Source organism: Lathyrus oleraceus, chromosome 7 (assembly GCF_024323335.1).
Source record: "Lathyrus oleraceus cultivar Zhongwan6 chromosome 7, CAAS_Psat_ZW6_1.0, whole genome shotgun sequence".
Classification (NCBI taxonomy): Eukaryota; Viridiplantae; Streptophyta; class Magnoliopsida; order Fabales; family Fabaceae; genus Lathyrus; species Lathyrus oleraceus.
In genome coordinates this window covers 280,484,566-280,490,565 of record NC_066585.1, presented here as the reverse complement: position 1 = coordinate 280,490,565, position 6,000 = coordinate 280,484,566, and positions in this window count along the sequence as shown.

Sequence of the window (6,000 nt, the reverse complement as noted above, 5' to 3'; positions counted from 1 at the left end):
TTGAATTATAATAGCATCGATGTTATATGATATGGAAAAAATGGAATACACAACAATTCATACACCTGGCCTTAGCAATATTTCTTATATCGACTAAAAGAGTTTTATACGCTTTATATTTTTATTCCTTATCAATTGCGGAAACAATCATCCAACCCCATATGAACTTTTGTTTAATTGAATTATTATAAAAATTGATACTTTCTACGCAGTCCTCGAGACCGATACTCGGGATAACTCCCTTTTTATTACTACATTGGTGCAAATAGTACACTTGCTATTTTACCGAACCAGTCGATACAAAGATTTTAACCATCTCCTCCTCAGTTAGAATGTCCTTAAATAGGGGCAGCTGTAAGACCCCAATTTTGACCCTAAGATCCCTCATGATATCCTCATCATATGCATTGGCATTGGGATCATACCTAGGCTTTCTCCTTACCCCTTATTCATTGGGTTTGTTTTGGGAGAGATCACTAAGCACCATTTGATTGTATCATACTTTGTATTTTATCATTTTTTTACTAACCAAAATACCAAAAATATGTCTTTGCATAATCTAACTCTTTTGTAGGTAGGGTACATCCTCACCTTTGATCTATCAAGCTCACATCTAGAGTTTAAGACCCTCAGTGCAAGAAGTTCAATCAAGGAATGATCCACAATGGCTCTAAGCATCATATATGATTCCCCATTAACTTCACATGATATTTTGATCAAGAATTCATCAAGAGTTTGGAATTGGTTTGCCTTGGAAACCTTAGTTCATCTGAGTAGCTTGAGTAACCTCTTCAACAAGCTTCTTCATCGAAGGATCAAATATTTCAAGGGACACTTCAAATTTCATCATCTTATCCATATATGATCTTGCGTGAGTCCAAAAAGTCAAGAGAACTGCAAGTTAGCAAGGTGGTTGATGGTGGTTGACCAGAGGAATTCATTTGATCAAAACTGGGTTCCCCTAGACCCTATCTCATACAATTTTCATCATATGAAAATGATTCCAAGATCAAAGTTACTCTTCATGACATTCCAAACAACTTTCATGTTGAGTTCTAGATCTAGTTTTTCTTGGAAAGTCATTTTTTATGTTGAAAGATTATAGGTCATTTTGTCTAAACCCTAATTTGAAAGTCAACTTTACAAGGCCATAACTTGCTTAATTTTTATGATATGAAAGGTTTCTAAGTTTCACAATCAAATTCAAGGTGTCTACTTCAACGTTTATGTCTGGAGGAAGAGCTAACTCAACTTTTATGAGCATGTGATATGAGGATACATTATAGGTCTTTTTGGACCAATACCATTGAACAATTGATTTTCCTCAACTTCAAAAATGCATAACTCATTCATCCCAAATCCAAATAAGGTCAAATTTGTGACCGTTTTGAAGGTTTTTGAAAGAGATACAACTTTGATTAAGACAATTTTCTCATTTTAAGCTCACATAAAAAGTTAGCCAAGGTGGAATAATTGAACATATGGCTTAACACTTAGAAAATATTTTGACATGTTGAATTATCCAAACTTCCACATCAAAATTCATCATGATACAAGCTCCAAACGGAAAAGTGTTTAACATAAGAGTTGTTTCTATTGATCTAATCTTTCCAAATAATCCAAATTCATCCATTTTGGACAAAGTTTGAGGGGTTTGCGCATTGTCTAAACATGGCTGTATCAGTTGGCAAGAATCATTCTTCAAACATCAATACACTTTTGCCTTGCATCACAATTCTCGTTCATACTCAATCTCACTTGCATTTGGACCTAATTGAGTTGCTTCATGTGCCTATAAATGCCCATGCAAGCATGCACTTTACATTGCCAAATTTGGAAGAATTTCCAAAGGTGCAAATAACACTTGGAATTGTTATAAATAGAGGTTCATTGCATCAGTTTTGAGGACCCTTGCGCGCCAGCTTTGCATCCCATATTTGATACCCTCACAATTAAAAGGAAAACCTGAGAAATTTAACTTGAAATTTGAGTTTGAATCTCATTGTTTGGAGATTCAAAAACTCCAGGATCCAAAGCCTTGTACCATTCCTAACCTACTTTTACAAGCTCCATAAGCAAGATCAAACACGAATTGAAGTAAGAGAGATCAAGTTCTGCAGAGTATTGAAGGTATTTTTCCAGATTTTTCTTCTCTTCGATTCTCTCTCAAATAGTTGTGAATTCTACATAAGTCCAATTATGACTGCCTAACATAGCACTAAATTTTGACACAAAAGGCATAGTATTCTAATTAGTGAGATTGTAAGTCTCCCCTCTTTCATGGTATTGTGTGGAAACTTGGCCTTTTTTTCTTTCTTTGGAAGATGTCTTGGTTCAAGGATTCATGCTTGTGATAAGTGGGTTGTGTGTTCTCCAAAGAATGACTTAAACAAAAGCAACGCAAAAGCAATACTAACTTCTAATTCACTAACAACTAACATTTAATTTCAAGTCATTTATTTTTAATGCACTTTAATTTTTTAAGCCTTATTCATTTGCCATTATTCATACCATTCAAGTTGTTTACTTTAATGTCATTTTCACTTTGTCCATTTGGACCATATTTTGTGATATTTTGTGTTTGTATATATTTATTTGTTTATGTGGTCTTTTGACCTTAATGTACATAATAAGAACAAAAAACCTAAAAAACATCTTGTGTGGACTGTTGGTTTGATCTGAGACTATTGGACTTAGAATTTAGGCAACACTCCCTATGCAAAGGACTTGGCCAATGCCAACTTTTATGAAACCAAGTGCTTGTGAAGTGAACATTTATCTAATACAATATTGAAGATCCATTTGAGTTCATCTGCAACATGATCATTGTGAAGTTGTTATTTTAAACCTGTGCCTTATGCCATCTTTGAAGTCATTTGCTACATGGGCAAATTTTGAAGAAGATCATGAAGTTTCTAAGCTTGGATGAACCTATCTTTATTTGATGTCTTGCTCTTCAACTTGCTATCTGTGTATTGTTTATTGCTTAATTCTAGAGTTCAAGGGAAATTTGGGTTTCTATATGACATTCTTGTTTATTGGAATGCAGCCTATTGGTCAGATCTTTTCAACTCTTAACTTCTAAGTTAGTGCTTAGGATTAGTATCTTCTTCTCCTCCCCACTTCTTTAATTTCAAAATCTCTCCCTTTTTTTAAATCTTCTTTGCTTGTGTCTGTTTTTTTCTAAACTTTGACCTTATTGCAAACTAGAAACTTTGACCTTATGTCATTGCATTTTTTTAAAACCTTTTCTTAATCAAACTTTTAAATAAATTTAACTATACTTGACTTAAAATTTCAAAAGCCTAAAGAACTAACACTCATTCAAACCATTTTAGGCCGTTGTGCCTGTTAAACTTAAAACTTTGTTAAAAGCAATATACTCACTTTGAAATTGTTACCACGAACTACGAGGTTTTGATCCCTCATTTCTATGTTGGTACGTAGGCACAAGTTCAAAGGTCTTGTCAAAAACAAAAATATAATTAATGAGCTCTTTTCTCATCCCTCCATTCTATTTATTACAAACATCATTTGTACAAAAACACATATGGACACAAAAAAGGGCTCCCTAGGAGTACATTGGACACTTTGGGTGCTAACACCTTCCCTCTGTGTAACCACCCCCCTTACCTGTAATCTCTGGCATTTTATTAGTTTTGATTTGAAAACTTCTTACTTTGGGGTTTTTTTCATACTTTTCCCTTTTCCCTTGGAAACAACAAAAGCGCGGTGGCGACTCTGGTTTTATTGACGTCTAGCTTATCCATAGTTTGATGATCATGAATTTACCGCTACACTCGGATCATGTTTATATATATATATATATATATATATATGCATGTCCATTCCGTGATTCATAAGTGAGGGCTATATGAGGGCATTTGTCGTCTATCACTATTGGAGGAAATATCGTTCATATCCATTTGACCTATATTGATCAATTATGTATGTATATATACTTGTTAAGTTTTGATATTCATGATTGATTGATTGATTGATTTGAACTAGGTGGTTATCCACTTCTATGCTTGAATTATGCTTGAACTTGCTTAGGTATCTCATTTATCATGCACTCTGTGTTAAGAAAATTAGTTTGAATCTTATATCATCTAACTAGTAACACGGGTCCCAACAGGTCGACTGGTGAGTCGACTCATCAATATCTGTGTTTTCCTTGGGTCCCAACAAGTCAACTTGTGAGTCGACTCATCAATTTATGCGTTGTCCTCGGGTCCCAACAGGTCGGCCTATGTGTCGACTCATCAATCTCTATTTTTTCTTCGGGACCCAACAGGTCGACCCATGTGTAGACCCATCATATAGAACTCAATCCCAGTATTTTCCTCGGGTCCCAACAGGTTGACCTATGCGTCGACTCATCACTATCCATATCTACTTTTTGGATTTCAAACATCAGTGTGTCGACTCATCATACGTGTGAGTCGACTCTTCGCTGCCCAACACAGAGACTTCATTTATTTCGGGTCCAACTACGTCGACCCATGAGTCGACTCTTCGTTGCTGGACATAACACATATATCTCTCCATCTGGTCGACTCAGTTATCAAGAACTCACTTTTTTTGTATCATTAATTCAGTTGTTTACTCAATCTTCTCCCTTTCTCTATCTCTTTCCTTCATACAAAAACCCTAAGATCTTCTTACCAACAACACTCCAATGGCTTCAAAAGCATCTGGAAAAAGATCTGCTAGAGGACCATTTTCTCACACCGGGAATGCACCATCTCAATCACATGTTTCGGTAACCGCTCTATCCTTACTCTCTGATGATCTTGCTGAAATTTATGATAAGAAGTTCAAAAATAGAACTATTATAAAGCAATTCGTTTACTCACCGTTAGAGGCTGGACACATGCATATTCCAAACCTTGTTGAACATATTAGTTTTCAAGGAATTGATTTATTCTTAAACTGCATCACTGAGTATAATCAGGATTTAGTCAAATTGTTTTATACCGGCATGGCTGAAAAATTCGAGGGCTTTAGATTTACATGCAACATTGGTAATAATGTTGTTGAAGTGAATGATGACATGTGGAAATCTCTATTTGAGCTCTCTCCACTATCGTCTCCAAATGACCTCAAGATTACCGACAGTGTATGCTCCCGACTATGATTTTAGGACTGCCTTAAACCAAATGCTGAGGAAACCGTTTTCTTCAAAAGTTGTTCAGAGCACTCTATTCCCTATTAATGTGACTACGGGTCAGTTGAAGCCTCTTGACAGAATTTTGCACTGGATTGTGACGCATATTTTGCGTCCTAAACAAGGCGGTTACTCCCGAGTGGACAAGGCCAAAGTACACCTGGTTTATGTACTGAAACACAAAATAAAAGTAAATTGGTCGCACTACGTTGCAAGTAGGATCTTTGCTCTGAAAGAGTCAGGTAGAGGCACTGCTCTTTGCTATCCCTCATTTATTCAAAGTATACTTCATAGAGCAAATATTTCAGTTTAAGGAATTCCATACAAATCCATAACTGTACATCAAGAATTTTGTCATAAAACTTTGAGTCTAATGGGCTACACTTGGGATCACTCAGTGCGACTATACAAAACCCGTCAACCAGTTCTAGACACAAATGCTCGGCCTATGGAAGAATGACGATGATGATGATGATGATGATGATGATGATGATGATGATGATGATGATGATGATGATGATGATAATGATGATGATGATGATGATGAAGGTGAATAAGAGGAAGAAAATAATGAAGACAACTCTCAACCTATGGATCCCGACCATCAAGTCACTGACCATGGTGATTGGCTTGGTCCTACTCCCGGACAACATCCATCCATTAAACAAGGATGGGGTGAATGGCAACATACAGGATGGACCAGCAATCGTTCATCCTATATGCCTACACCCTTCTCCCAACCCAAAAACTCTGAAGTAATGGAAATGTTGAGAACTATGCAAATCCAACAGCAAAACTTCACTACACTTCAAGAGGAGAGGTTCACAGCC